The sequence below is a fragment of the Macaca nemestrina genome, chromosome 6 (genome assembly GCF_043159975.1).
Source record: "Macaca nemestrina isolate mMacNem1 chromosome 6, mMacNem.hap1, whole genome shotgun sequence".
NCBI lineage: Eukaryota > Metazoa > Chordata > Mammalia > Primates > Cercopithecidae > Macaca > Macaca nemestrina.
This window is the reverse complement of record NC_092130.1, coordinates 103,666,477-103,681,904: the sequence shown is the minus strand read 5'-3', so window position 1 is coordinate 103,681,904 and position 15,428 is coordinate 103,666,477. Positions and strand designations below refer to the sequence as shown.

At 47.1% G+C, this 15,428-nt stretch overlaps 2 long non-coding RNA genes across 3 annotated transcripts in view; one reads left to right on the top strand and one right to left on the bottom strand.

Moving 5' to 3' along the window:
- The window catches only part of LOC139363850 (uncharacterized), a 51,100-nt gene extending 40,672 nt beyond the window's left edge, over window positions 1-10,428 (bottom strand). Inside the window, exons 1-2 of the long non-coding RNA XR_011624918.1 lie at window positions 10,293-10,428; window positions 5,326-5,481 (exon numbers count right to left, since the gene is read on the bottom strand). This is a non-coding gene — a long non-coding RNA (uncharacterized lncRNA). The remainder of the gene's footprint in view (window positions 1-5,325; window positions 5,482-10,292) is intronic.
- Window positions 1-15,428, top strand: part of LOC105475163 (uncharacterized) — a 37,673-nt gene that overhangs the window by 3,612 nt on the left and 18,633 nt on the right. The window contains exons 3-4 of one of the 2 annotated variants that reach the window (XR_983177.2): window positions 1,455-1,517; window positions 4,434-4,537. This is a non-coding gene — a long non-coding RNA (uncharacterized lncRNA). Of the gene's footprint in view, window positions 1-1,454; window positions 1,518-4,433; window positions 5,649-15,428 lie in introns of those variants that run through there. The other variant, XR_983176.2, reaches the window with a different exon arrangement.

The following is a 15,428-nucleotide window of genomic DNA, read 5'->3' as shown; positions in this document are numbered from 1 at the left end:
GGGATATTGTTCAGCCTTTAAAAGGAAGGAAATTCTGACTCATGCTACAACATGGATGAACTTTGAAGATATTACACTAAGTGAAATAAGCCAGTCACAAAGGGATAAATATTGTATGATTCTAGTTATATGTGGTACCTAGAATAGTCAAATTCACAAAGACAGAAAGTAGAATGGTGGTTGTCAAGAGTTTAGTGAGGGGGTAGGAATGGGGAGTTATTGTTTAATGGGTACAGTTTCAGCTTTGCAAGATCAAAAGAATTGTGGAGATTGCATGCACAACAAATGAATGCACTAAAACTACTTGATATGGTTTGGCCATGTCCCCACCCAAATCTCATCTTGAATTACAGTTCCCATAATCCCCACATGTCACTGGGGGGACTGGTGAGAGGTAATTGAATCATGGGAGCAGTTACCCTCATGCTGTTTTCATGATAGTGAATGAGTTCTCATAAGATCCAATGGTTTTATAAGGGGCTTTCCCCCACCCTTCACTCTCATTCTTCTCTCTCCTATTTCCATGTAAAGAAGGACGTGTTTGCTTTCCCTTCCACCATGATTGTAAGTTTCCTGAGGCCTCCCCAGCCCTGCGTAACTGTGAGTCAATTAAACCTCTTTCCTTTATAAATTACCCAGTCTCGCGTATTTCTTCATAGCAGTGTGAGAACGAACTAATACACTACTGAACTGCATATCTTGACTGTACATGGTTAAGATGGAGGCCAGTACAGTGGCTCATGCCTATAATCCCAGCACTTTGGGAGGCTGAGGCTGGAGGATTGCTTAAGCCTGGGAGTTTGAGACCAGCCTGGACAACAAAGCGAGACCCTGTCTTTACCAATAAAATAAAATAAAATAAAATAAAATAAAATAATTGCCAGGCATGGTGGTGTGCACCTATAGTCCCAGCTACTTGAGAGCTAAGGTGGGAGGATGGCTTGAGCCCTGGAGGTTTAGGCTGCGGTGATTTCTAATTGCACCATTGCACTCCAGCCTGGGCAAGAAGTGAGATGCTTTTTTTCTCTCAAAATAATAATAATAATTTAAAAAATGGTTAAGATGATAAATTTTATGTTATATATATTTTACTACAGTTAAAAATTAAGAAAACTATCTATAAAATAAATTTTTAACAAAGAACACTTGGTTACATTAATTTAGTCATCCCACCAATGAATGTTCTGATTGCAGCCACCTAGTGTGATGTGTTAGAGGACTTTGGGGGCCTACTTCTCTGCCTACCCTTTCCCTCAGCTTCAGCAAGCCCAGATTATCTGATTGCTCTCTGCTTTTCTTTTTTAATCTGAAAAGTAGGAACACGGTTTTCCTACCCTGATACTTGAATTGGATTATTGCATATTGATGTTTTTCTACTCAGGTTCCTAGCCATTATGATAACATCAACCTGCAAGCATTATCTAACCTTATTTTGTGACTTTTACCTTATCTAGGCTTTGAAGAAGACCACTGCGTTGGTATTTGCAAAATGTTTTGAGCCTCGAGGTTTAAATAAGGTGAGATATAAAGGATCCTTTTCACTACTGGGCATGCCTAACTGCATGTCTTCTGAACACTGCTTGTGATGGTCATTCATACCAAAGGATGGAAACAGAAAGCACAGATCACAAGATCCTCTGGTCAAATAGGGAATCTGACCCTGAAACGAAGCAGCAGTGTTAATGTCCTGAGCCCCACTGCCAGCCTCAGCTGTATGAGAAAGGTGGCAGAGAGGTGGGAAGGAGGCAAGCACAAAAGGTTGGTGTTTGTCCTCTCTATGCTTCTACCAACTCTTATAATCTCCTGCCCCAGACTGGCAAGTCAAATAGTAGCGCCATCCCTACAGGTTACAATATACCCTGAAATTAACACTAAAAATCAAACTGCTTAGTTTTAAAGTGCTTTTCACAAGCCTACTAACTTAATCCCTGACTAGTGTTATGGGGGTTGTTAATAAGTTCTCACATCTCCCCAAAACAGCCCTATTTAGGACCCCTCCTCCGTTACCCACCCACCAGTCTGCCTTCCTTACTGAGGGTGAGGACCCAGAGTGAACGACAGTAGTATTCTCCTCTCTCTTCTGTTGACCTAGATTGACCTGAGTGGGAGTTTTAAGACTGATGTCTCTTTTCTCTTCTCATACGAAGTCTAAATTCCATTGCTGGGCTTTCCCTGCCTGCTGTGATTTGACTCTACCTTTCCATACAGCCAACTTCTTACCACCCACACGCTCACCTCTGCCTCAGTCCTTGGGCCTAGAAAGGCCCTTTGAATCTTCCTTTATGCCTCTCCTGCAGATCCAGGCACAAGTCCAACCCTCCAGCAGCCTAAATCCATCTTTTCCTCCTCTGAATTCCTATGGCATTTATAGTTAGCACCCTACAATTTACTGAACCACTTAATTATATGCTCTCTGGCATTGCTCAGTGATTATGTCTTGCTTTTAGTCTGGCCTCCTGAGTAGATATTGAATCCCAGTGGGACAGAAACTATACTTTATGAATTTTTTATTATATCCTCAAGAGCACCTAGTAATAATAATGGCAGTCATTTAGCACTTACTGTATACGACACACAGTACTTTATGTATGCTATCTATTTAATACCACAATATCTCTAATAAGGCATTATCATGCCTATTTTTCAGATGGAAAACCAAAGCTCAGAGAGAGTTACATGGGCAGGCAGCTGGGGAGGGCTGAGACTGGAGCCAGGCCGTGGTCTTCAAAGGCTTTAGTCAAACTTTTTGACAGATAGAAGAAAACTGAACTAGGGAAAATACTTTCCTGGGATCATCCCTATATGAAGTGGCAGAACTGGAATTGCTCCCAATGTTTCAAAACATGTAAGCTCCTCAGGAACAGGAACTTTTGTCTGTCCGTTCATTGTTGTATCCCCAATCCTTAGAATTATGCCTGACTCAAAGTAAGTGCTCAATAAAATATCTGCTGAATGAACAAGTGAAATCTAGTCAACAAACCTACTCTGAATGCTCACCAAGTGTGAGGCACTGCTCCTATGAGAAAAGTAATGTAAAAGACATTCTAGTTTGCTTGACTAAACCTCACTCACCGCGGAATACTCACAAAGGGCTGTCCAGAAACAGAAATGTGAAAAAAGCCTGCATCCCTAACTTGGTGCCAAATTTACCCTTTTAGACTTGCGAGGTTATGGGGTTTCCTATTCCCTGCCTGTTCCTCTCCTTCAGTCCTACCTCCGTAGAAATAATCAGCCAGCACAGCCCAGGAAGAAAGGGAAGCAGTCCCATACCCCAGGAGCAGGCTGGTCTGCCATATCATATCAGACTCCTGGGATCCCAGAGAGAAAGGAGTCCCTGAGGCCCTGCAGGTCCACCTACTGGGGCTCTAGAGCTGGAGACCTGGGGCCTGGATATTAAACTAACACAGGCGTATTCACAGGCAGGGGGCGTGGGCCCTGCTCCTTCTGTAGGTTCTTTTAAAAATTTATCTTCAGAAGTCTTTATTTGTGCTAAGTGACTTAGATCAAAACAAAAACACTTATTTTTGTGTTTGCTTAAACAAGTAGATCATTTCTTCAGTTATCTCCTGGCTATGTATGCGGACACAACATCTTAGATCCAGAGACTAAGTATTTTCTTTCTGTCTCATACTTTCTACACATTTGTAACTGTGTGCATAACAAAGGTAATCAATTTCCCGACAAGTAGCTATTCAAGCTAGGTGAGATAAATAAAGGAGATAAAGAAGTTGCACGATTTAAACAAACAAAAGGAACAGTCAGCCACCAAACAAAGCCCACAGTTCCAAGGTAAGGATTTGAAATAGTCTTGATCTTTTTTGGTAGGGGAAGGGGCCAGGTCATAACCATGTAAAAGTAATGAAAACAAACCAAGACTGTGGGGCCCTAATTACTGTCAAGTTGTCATTCTCTCCAATTGCCTTGAAGGTTTGTTTCTTTTGAAATTTCAGTGTAACCTTACAGGAGGCAATAAGGGCTGGCAAAAGGTGGTGACAGTGGAAACTAGCTGGGCGGATGCAGAGACTTTGGGAATAGTGGGATGTAGGGGTGGAAGGCAGGCTGAGGGCAAAAGGGCTGCCAGGGCTTCCGAGGAGGCTCCCAGGAGACTGATAAGATCCCGAGGGGATCGGAGTAGTGCAAGGGTCTCCAGGAAACGTGATGAACCCCAGGTTTTTATACTTGTTCATGAGGTGCCAGACAAATGCTTAGTTTGTTTCTGAAGGATATCACTCTCACTCTAACTCCTACCTAGAATATTCTTCTCTCACATCTTCCCATAGCTGGCTCAGCTTCCACATCACCTCTTCAGAAAGGGCCCCCTGACCACCAACCCGAAGTCATAACCTACTTAGTGTCTTGCCCCTTTTCATGTTTTTTTTGTTTTCTTTTTCTTCATGGCTCTTGGCACTACCTGAATGTTTCTTGTTTGTCAGTGTATGTCCTCTGCCCCGCATACCATGGTGTAAGCCCCAGGAGAGCAGAAACTTCCTCTGTCTACCCGATGGTGCTGAAGCCTCAGAGCCTGGATCAGTGTCAGGTACGGAGAAGGCACTCTGGTGGAAACCTCAGTGGCAACATTCAGCTCACAGTGGGAAACTCGGACCTTCAGACCAGGGAAGGGGGCGGTTTGAAGATGTGAGTCTGGAGTGTGACTGATGAAGCCAAAAGCAGGCGCAAACTCTCTTTTTATGACCAACTTTGGATAATGAGCTCAAGCCATGTATAAAAACGTTCCCCAAAAAAGTGCTTTTCTAGATGAAAGGGAAAAAATAGCTAAAGTGATCCATCTTCCTTTCTTTGAGGAAGGTTGGCTCCGCTTCTGTTGCTTCCAGGAAGATTGCATACACATGTAAAACTGGGAAAACTTTAATGAAGGGAAAAACTAAGAAGTAGGAGGGTGTACTCAAATATCAAGTTCTCCTCCACTTAGTAGCTGCCCCTGCCTTCATTAACAGAACCATTAAGATCCTTGTTGCTCCCTGTGCATCGATATGAAGGGAGCTCAGGATATAGACTTAAATCAAAACGAAGGACACAGAACAGTGGAAGCCAGGGGTGCCCAACTTTTTGGCTTCCCTGGGCCACATTGGAAGAAGAAAAATTGCCTTGGATCACACGTAAAATACACTAACGATAGCTGACAAGCTAAAAAAATCGCTAAAAAACTCATAATATTTTAAGAAAGTTTACGAATTTGTGTTGGGACTCATTCAAAGCCATCCTGGGGTGCGTGCGGTCCGTGGGCCATGGGTTGGACAAGTTAAGTATAAACCGTATGTTATCTTTTGCATTAAAAAGGTGGGGTAGAATAAAAAATACACTTACATTTACAGGAACACTGTGGGGTATAGAAGAAGCCGATGTAACTGGCTATACACTTCAAGGCCAGGGAAGTGGAGAGCAGGCACCAGTATAGGAATGAGATGCCTTGATTCATACTTTCCATGTTGTCTTGATTCTTCAACCATGTGAATGTATTAGCTGTTTTTAAAATAAAAAATGTAATGATCCTTGTTTATAATTGATAGTAATTGGAGCCTTATAGCTCAATGATTATCTTGCCAAAGTTTGGTGCAGGTAATATTGACAATTCAGGCTGAGAGAGCTACTGTCAGCGTCTTAGAGTAAAGAATATGAATGTAAGAGGGCACATTATTACACTCACGTCTTCACAAACAGAATCAGAGACTGAGGTGTTTCCTATTCTGGAGGTAGACTCCTGATTTAGTTTGCTTTTTAGTAATCGTACTAAAATTGTATGTTTTATACAATTTCATACTAAAATTGTGTGAAAAAATACGGCACCAGGCTGAGTGCAGTGGCTCATGCCTGTAATTCCAGTACTTTGGGAGGCTGAGGCAGGCGGATCACCTGAGATCAGGAGTTCGAGACCAGCCTGGCCAAGATGGTGAAACCCCATCTCTACAAAAAATACAAAATTAGCCAGGCGTGGTGGAACACACCTGTAATCCCAGCTACTCGGGAGGCTGAGGCGGGAGAATCACTTGAACCTGGGAAGCGGAGGCTGCAATGAGCCGAGGTCATGCCATTGCACTCCAGCCTGGGCAAAAAGAGCGAAACTCCATCTGAATAAATAAATAAAATAAATAAACCAAGGTAGTCTCCCTACAGTTTCTCTTTCTTCCATCTCTAGCCCACTGTGCTACCTCTCTTTGGCTCTGGCAGAGGGGATTTCACTAGTTTATTCCCAGCCCTGCACTATCTAACTTAGAGAGTTTCCTATTTCCCTTTCAAATCCTTTTCCACCAAAACCCTCCTCATGTTTGCATACTGGAAGTTATTTAAATAGGGATGAATTACTTTCTTCTACCATCAAAGCCCAAGCTTAAAAGGTAAATAACCCTGGGTGAGTTAGCATAGGACCTTAAAATTCACACTAAGGTGTAAATGTCTAATAGGTATGATTTCTAAAGAGCACAATTTGGTTGGGGGATGGGAAGTGGAAAGGGAGGCATGGATCTTGCACAGATTTGGCCAGCTTGCTGGTGTTACCTGCTTTTCCTCCACCGTAGCTCCCACCCCCACCCAGGCCTGCTCAGAAGACCCCAAGCCACCCAGAAGCAGGAGGCAGCCTTCACCCCAGCCGGATCTATATCCATTCCAGACTCAGGATTACAACAATTTGGGAGAGGGTCAACCAAGTCAGAGTCCCACATGGCAGAAGAGCTGCTTTAGCTTAAGACTCTTAACTCTTTTTCCTCGGGGCAGGAAAGCTTTGAGCCAATGAAGGATGAGGCTTTCCAGGCCCAGGACACAACCTTGATCCAAGGCCTAGTTGTGGCTTTAATTTTTGTAAATCAAGCCTCAAGTTTTTCTTCACTCTTTTAGCTGAAGATATGTTTCCCAGGATGCATGAAAAAAAAAAATGAATAAAAGGTACCAAATTTGAGATTGTGAGATATGTACGTCATTTAAACCCTTTTTAGGTAAGCAGGAATCACTGATTCACTAAATTCTTTCATAAGTTTTTTTCCTCCTAACCATTGTCTTCATAACATCATCCCATACTTGGAAAACATTTGTCTAATTATCATCACACACAATGGGCCCACTGCCAGCTGCTTTTTATTTTAACTTCAGATTCTTTCCAGGGTGTTTGTTTTTTTTTTTTTTTTCTTGGGGGTGGGGAGTAGGAGAGAGGAGTGTGTGTCTGTTTTTGCTATTACACAGAACTGATCAGATTTCCTTTTATAATCATAATTAAACTTCCAGACCCGATCATCTGAATATTTCACATTTAGAAGATCTGGGTGTACATTGACTTAGTCAGTTTCAGAAAGCTTCCAAGAGACGAGGTGAGAAACCGATGGGTGAGGTCAAGTGAATCATTCTAGAAACATAAACAGCATAGATGGACTAGAGGAGCTCAAGGCTGACTCTGAGCTCAGTGTTCTCTCCATCAGCTGAGACTGGGTACCATGAGGTTAAGCCCAAAATACGTTACTCTAGTCCCTCTATCAGGAAGGGAAGTCCTAAGAAAGCAGGGCCTTTGTACATCTTGTCCACAGCAGCCCCCACACAGCAGTGGACAAGATGCCTCATCCCCAGCACCTGCTTGGTGTTTAATGTTGTAGTTGGTGAACAGCAAGGACTAGTTGAAAATGCATTACCCTTTGCCACTCTGCCCTCTACAGTAGCGGAAGTGGAGATTCATAAAATCTCTCTACAAAACAGGACTGTCAAAGGACTGTCAGACATTTAAATCCTGGTCTGACCAGTGGCAGCTCTCAAAGAGGTTTAAGGACAGCAATGTGGCTGACGGGAATCGTGTTGGGGCTTACGGATGCACCAGCACAGTCAACACAGTTTTACTTCTATTACATTTCATTTCAGGGTTCCTGATGGGAGTCTATGGGGAGGGGCTCAAACTTCTTCTCCACTCCTTGGCACCATAGTGGCTCAGACCAATAGGCTAGAGATGTGAAGCTGTGCTCATGAAAATTGGAGGGAAAAAAAAAAAAACCAAAAGATGCAGGGGTCTTGGGAGAGGTTTCCCTCTGCTGCAGAGAAGGCCTCCCTACCCCTGAAGAGCAGGGAGTATGAGGAAGAATGTTAATGAAATGAAATCTGGGTAGTCACTCAGACCTTCAGCGATAGATAATATGTAGAACATTCTGAAGGGACAACATTTTCATCAGGCATCTAAAACCTGTCAGCAATGGAGCCCTAAGTTACCATTCACTCTTCCACTGCAGTGAACAACAGCCCATGTAGCCCACCCCCACCCCACCTCCCTGACTAATGTGGAGATGGCTTAAAATAACCAGTTCTCTTTAAATGCACATGTATTCTAAAGGGGCTAATCCTGTAAATAAGGCATCCCTCAGTGAGATTTACTTTTGTAAGGCTCTAGCAACTAATATTAACTAGTATTTAGATTTAGGAAAGAGAAAGGTACTTCAGTATTTATTGGAGTTTTCTTGCTTTCTTTTATTGGAGGGGTGGAGAAAAGAGGATTAGTGAGGGGGATGTTATTAAGTGAAAAAAAAAAAAACGTTATCGCTTGTTTTGTATGCGCTAGGAATTAAGTTTATAATCTAGGAGAGGAAACAGGGAAAACACCTGAATGACTCTGAAACACATCTACATCAATGGTAGCAAACATATTACTGTGAGAGTCAGGGGATGGAGGGGTTTTGCAAAGCCTTGGAGGATTTTGACCAGCAAAGATGGGAAAAGGGGATACCAGGCGTGAGAAGGTTCAAGAGAAGGTCTGGGGGCAGGAGAGCCAGAGGAATCAGACTGCTGGAGAAGGTGAGAAGACAAGTGCTCACAGGAGAGGTGGGCAAGAGAACTGGTATGGGAGCCAAGGTCATCCCAGGGAGGACCGAGTCAGACAGGCTCAGGGACACCACCAAACTTCTGCAGTGGATCTGGTGGGATCTTGTTCAATCAGCAGTGTGCAGCCTGGTGACTCAGAGGCAGGGAAAGCCACAGAGGCTTTTGGTGAGATAAGGGACATCAAGTTGGCCTTAGACAATTGCTGTGGTGGTGAGCGTTGGGTGGGCTGGAGGGAAGGGAATGGAAGAATGGGAGGCTGGCTGGCAGGCTGTCCCACTGATCCAAATGAGGAGGAATCAAGGATTGGCCTACAGAAGGGACAGATGACATGGAGGAAAAAAGACAGGAGAGGCAAAGCATGGACTTGGAAAATAGCAAGGAGAGGGGACTGGGCTGCACCTATACCCGAAGGAGTCCTTTTGAGCTATGCTGAGTTTGACAGGCTAGCAGGCTTCAAGGAAGGAAGTAGCAGGTCCCTACTAGGAAAAAGGGGACACTGCACATGTCAGCCTCTAAGGAAGTGGAGGCCCTCTTGGAGGCTTTGAAGAGTCAAATGAACAGGGGGTACTGGAGAGTGGAAACAGAGCAAGGAAAGAAGTGGGGTAAGCCTTTTGCAAAAGCTTTCAATTTTCTCTAGAACAATTTACAAGAACCGACTAGGGAGGGGAAGTGGGAGCCTGAGGGGAACCCACTAGGGAGGGGAATTGGGAGCCTCTGTTACACAGTTTTACATCTTTCGAATTTTGAACTTCTTGCATATACAGTCCTACTTGTTGTAATTCAGTTTTAAAGGGTTGGGATCCAGAGCCCTGGGGCCTGCTTGTTGTAGTAGACACCCTGCTTTTCACCCATGTGAAACTCTGATGGCCAGCTCGGGGTAGGTGGGGTAGGTGTTCAGAACAATGTTTCACTCCTTTCTACCCCCTATCGCCTAGCTAGTTGAAGGTTTTTTTCTGTTTGGGATTCCACTTCATTACCTCCACCGAAAAAACACAACAAAGTTCTGGGTTTCATCCAAGACGCCTACAGGTCAAGGACGTTTTTGCTAGGCCATCTCTTAGCTGGCATCACTGCCAAAATCCTACAAAAGAGAAGAGAGTCCGTGGAGTAGGGAAAGAGGTTGGTAGTGGCTGATTAGGAAACTGTGGAGAAAAGTCCTTGTCACTGCCCCAGGTAGGGCCTACCCGGGAAGCAGCATCGTCATTGGATTATCTCGGTCATTTCAGCTCACTTAGGCCAAACAGGCGGTGGGTGGCTGGGTTCTGCCTGGAACTGCCTTTTTTTCGGAGGGTAGGCCGCACCCCGCAGTGCGTCCAACCCTCTCGGCTGCCCAGGTGTTCCTTGGGCTTGGGACAAAGCCCCCACAGCTTCCAGATGGGCCCAGGGCGCACCCTAGCCCGGGATGGGGTGGCCAGCTTGCTCCCCGCCCCTCTCAACGGCTGCCCATTCGTCTTCAATCTTTCTGGCAGATTCCACCAGTACTCCTTTACCATGGATTGTCCCACCGGGGGCCCCTGTGCTCTTGAGTCGCTGGCACCGAACTGCGTGGCGAGAGCCGGGACAAAACGCCAGAGTGGCCGGGCGGGAGACGCACAGGCGAGTCTCAGGGCCTCCCCCTCTTCTGCGCGGGCGGGCTGTGCAGGCCTGGCCAGGAGCCGGGTCAGAACTCCGTGCAGCGATGGCAGCTCGGGCGCGCGCCTTGGGGAGCCGGTGGGATGCTGGGGTACGGAGAAGGCCCCCAGGTCCGGGGTGAGCGCTTTGCTGCCGCTGGAAGCGCGCCCCAATTGTCGCGCCGCGTGGTTCGCTCGGTTAAAGCCCCGACCCGAGGGTTAGCGAGCTGCTTCCGCCCAGTGGATACGAACCCGGACTGTCCTGAGTGCATTTTTTTTCCTCCCTTATAGTCTGTTAAATTGACTAATAAACTCAACACAGCGTTCTCTGTGCGGCTTCAAAAAACTCAGTAATTTCGTTAGAAAACGTTGAAACCCAACTCTAAAGTATTCAGCCCAAATGTTTAGTTAAAGTAACCCCGTGGGTTAATAAACTAAACAAAGGCAACCCATGCAAAACCGGAGCAATGAAAACCAGGCTACATAAACGAAGGGAAGTTTATAAGAACTCTTTCGGAGGAAAAAAAGAGAAAAGGCACCGGGCACGGAGGTTTAATGTGAAGCATGTGAGCGGGGCTCAGTTTACAGGTACGCGGGCCGACGGCGAAGAGCGCTGTCAAGCGGCCTCGAGGATTTCGGGGGGTTTGCGCAGCCGAGGAAACCCTACCCGGACGAGGCGAGCAGCCTGGTGGCGCTGGCGGTCGCGAGCTCCCGGCTCCACCGCTAGGCGCTCCCGGCTCCACCGCTAGGCGCCCCCGCCCGGCCAGCCGGCGCTCCGAGGGCAAACCCGGGCGGCAGAGTCGTGCGCCCTGGGCGCCGCGCGCCCAAAGGAAAGGGCTTCCCAGTCACCCTGTGGCGACGCTTCTCCCTCCCGGGAAGGACAGCGTCGCTCGCTTTCACACAGCCGAGCCGTTGGAGAGGCAGAAACAGTGGGTCTCGCGCCCGCAGGAGTTCCCACTCCCGCCCCCTAGCCCTCGGGCGTTGGCAGTGGAGTAACAAAGACGCTGCCGCGCCGTTGACCCCGAAGAAGCTCTGATGAAAAGGAGGGCGGGCCGCGGGATAGGAGTTTCTACAATTAGTTTCTTTTGCCTTTACGTTCCCAAGAAGAAGCTGAGGAGGTAGAAAGGAGAGAGATCTGGGAAAGGCAAGATCCAGAAATCAGGAGCTATTATTTTTCTCATTTTGGAGAAAAGCTGTAAAACAGCTCGGCCTCTTGTCCACCTTGCCCCGAAAGCAAGTCTGGATATGAAAAGAAAAAGGCTGGCGAAGGAGGAGATTTATTTTTCATTTTAACTTTCCTCTCCCAGGCTTCCTCACCCCCTGTCCCCTTCGATTCCTAGGAGGGGCGGCCCCAGCCCTCGGAGCCGATTCTGGGCGCTGCGCTAGGAGATCAGAGGCGATACAGGTTCGATGTTAAATGAACCTTCAGGCCGCGGGACAATGGCGCGGACCTCACACGGGGGCACCGCGCCTTCCCCCAGCCGCGCTCGGCTCCCGCCGCTTCTTTATTTATTTATAGGAGGTGGAATCCTCCGCGTCTCCTACCGCTGCCGAACCAATGGGCCGACCGGGGAGAGCGGGACGCGCAGGAGAGGGTTTGAAAGGAGGTGTGGGTTTTAATTTTTAAAGAGCATAATTGGACTGAGGAGGGTTATTTTTTCCTTGGCCACGGGAAAAAAAGAGGAAGAAGGGGAAAAAAAAGTCAGGCGAAACACAACACATTTATCTATCAACCGCTAGACAAGACAAAGAGGTTTTAACAACAGTTTGAAAAGAGCGGCCTGTGAATGGTTACTATTCAATTTGTATTTTATTCCCCGCTGGTCATGGAATTGAGATCAGAAGAAAAAGTGAAAACACATGGCTGGGGTCAGGGGATCAGAGAACCACCACATACAGCAAAGGGAAGGGAAAGCAATGGGAACTCGTGTGAAGAAATGGATTATATAAACAGAGCTTACCATCGCCTGCGCCCCATTATCCTATAATTTACCCTGCATGAGAGCATAGAAATATATTAAACTAGTGATAGGTTTTACCATTTCTTTACAACCCAGCCTCGTGCCAATCAAGACTACTATATACTTTGAGACATGTTTAGAATTCTTGGACTAATGTGTTTATTTTAAATATCACAGGGAAATTATTACATCATCAGAAAATAATGCCAGAGCGGGGGTCTGCCGCCCTTTTGAAGTCCTGCTGCAACGAAACATGATTTTAATTACATAATCACTTTGAAACTATAATTATACAATAAACGACGAGGATTAAGCGGGAAGTATAGAGTACATTAAAAATTGCTTAGGTCTTGAAAAAACAAACTGAACATGCAGGGGGAAAAGAAAGAGATGAAATCCGAGGTCCTGGGAGGGGGGATGATAAATCCTGCAATCGCTTTGCTCTGAGCTGCGGCGGGAATCCGAGCCTGGGGCTCTCTTTGCCTGGGCCAAGGGAGCGGGGGCGATGGTTTGAGTCGTGTAGCCGAGGAGAAGCCCGTAAATCTGAGACGGAATCAAAGAGAAGCGCGAAGGATGGCTTCGGGTTCGTTAGCTAATCTTTCTATACGGAAACAAATAAACAGAGTTGTTGCCTTGGCATTTACTAAATTCATTTACATTGAAAACCACATGTATGACACGGAGAAGTTGAGCGTTGCCAAGGACTGCTTTGTTTGCCCTTCCCTTCCAGGAGGAAGGGAACAAACGACACGAACGGCGTCTTGGGTACCCTGATGCCCGCAATGAGTTTATAAATAACTGCGCATAGGTGTCGCGGGCATCCCAACGCCACTGCGAACACTCCCGGGCACGCCTTGCTCCCCGGGCGCACACGCCTAGCGCGCACTCGGTTTCGCACCAGCTTTCTCTCCCTAAGCTCCTTTCCAGAAAGTTGCTCCGCTGCTTAATTTTGCTCCTGTGTTTGTCTTCAGGTGAGGACAAGGGCAGGTACATGGTTCTGCCTTTAAAATACAGAAACTTGGCTAGGCCCAGAGCTCACCGACGTGCGTCTCTCTCCCCTGAGCTTCCATGAGAACTTCTTCCCAGAACTTCTACAAATCCTGGGTGCGCAGAAACCAGGCCCTGGACGCTGGTCCTCCTTGCCTTCAGATCCTGATGGGGGTTGGAGGGGGTTGCACTGGAGCCCCGTGGATGAAGAGTTCTAGGCCTGAACACAGAGTCCCGAAAGATTTTGGAAGCACCCTGGAGACAGAAATCCCACAGGTAGAGGCTAGTGACTCTTTGCTGCGATGTTTAAATTCACCCACAATCTGGAAGATGTTTTGCCCAGGAACTCAGACGTGAGGTATTGGGAGAAAGTGACACTAAGAATCTTTCCTTGCCTTCACTTGGGCCTCATGATCGCTCCCAACCCTGCCCAGTCGCCCCACCAGCACGAGGCAAATAACTGTCTTTAGCTCCGAACATTAATATTAAGACATCAGCATCGCATTAGTCTGCAGTGGACCATCAACGATCAAGAAAAAAATACAAAAGAGAAATGAAATAGTTCATCCGAAAAGTCCTACTGTCATCGTGTTTATTTTTTGCTTTGCTAAGCCCAGGATATAATTTACTCACTGCTCTCTTGCAAACAAAAGGGCCGTGCTAGCCTGACACGGATGAAAAGCCCCTCTCAAAATCCCCAAGGAAATTACAACTGGGCAGGAATTCAGGAGCCGTTTTTATACCAAGCCTGAAGCGCCAACTTGCACAGTCCCTTCCCAGGATGAACACTGAAGAGGCCAAGATTTTAAAAAGGAAGGAAGGAAGGAGAATCTTGAGGAGTAATAATAATAAGTATCATTTATCTGCCTCCTACTTAATACAAGCAATTTACCTACCTTACTTCATTTCATACTTACAGCAAAGCTGTAGGGTTGGCTGGGCATGGTGGCTCTAGCCTGTAATTCCAGCACTTTGGGAGGCCGAGGCGGATCATTTGAGGTCAGGAGCTTCAGACCAGCTTGACCAATATGGTGAAACCCCGTCTCTACTATTAAAAAAAAAAAAAAAATCTGTAAGGTAAATATTGTAATACCGACACCTACTTTATTGATAATATAAAATACTTATACGATAGTTATTATATGCCTAGCACTATGGTGTTTTACATTCATTTATACCTTACAACATCGTCATATAGGGAGGAATATTATCCCCATTTTACAGAAGAAAAACTGAAGCACACAGAGATGATCTAATCTGTCTCAGGTCACGTGGCCATAAATGGCCAGGGATGGATTGGAATCCAGACTTGTGATATCTTGAGACACTCTACCATCAAAGTAAGTGACGGGCTGGGAGAAGTTGGGGCTTATCCGAGGTTCCAGGGAGGACGCCAAGGAGCCGGGACTGGAGCCGGTATCTTGTGAGTAGGGATTGCGGTGCGCCGCCTGTACGCAAGGAGCCACCCGCCGCAATGCAGAAGGGCGGCGAGTCGCCCTCGGGGCCCACAGCGCCGTCGGGCAAAGAACCAGAGGCGTGCAGCGAGTGCAGCGCCCGGGAGTCAGGGCTGTTAGTGGCGTGACCCGCCGGGTATTGACCTATTTTCTCCACCGCCTGGTCCCCCGCGGCCTAGGCCCGGTGTTTAGTTTTGCAGATATGTCAAAGGGAACATTCAGGACGGGTGGGCTCCTGGGAGCCCGCCCCGACCCTCCGGAGCACTAGGAGGCGCGGGGCCTCTGAGATGCGGCCTGCCAGATTGAGACGGGAGAGGAGGGGGCCTGGTCCAGCAGCTGGACAGCCGGGCAGTGCTCGCAGCCCGCGGGTGGGCGCCCAGCTGCCTTTGCACTGATGAGGGGCGCAGCCTGCATTTCCCTCCTGGACCGGGACCGCCGAGCGCGTCCCGGCGGGCCTCAGAGTGAGCTTCTCGTGGATGTGCTGCGCGCACCCTAGGGAGATGTGCGGCGTCCGCGCGGGTCAGCGGCCAAGTACCACTCCCCAGAGCACGCTTCCCTTGCGCGGCGAGTTCGAACTCAGGTCAGAACGGAGCTGAGCGGTTGGCGGAGTGGAG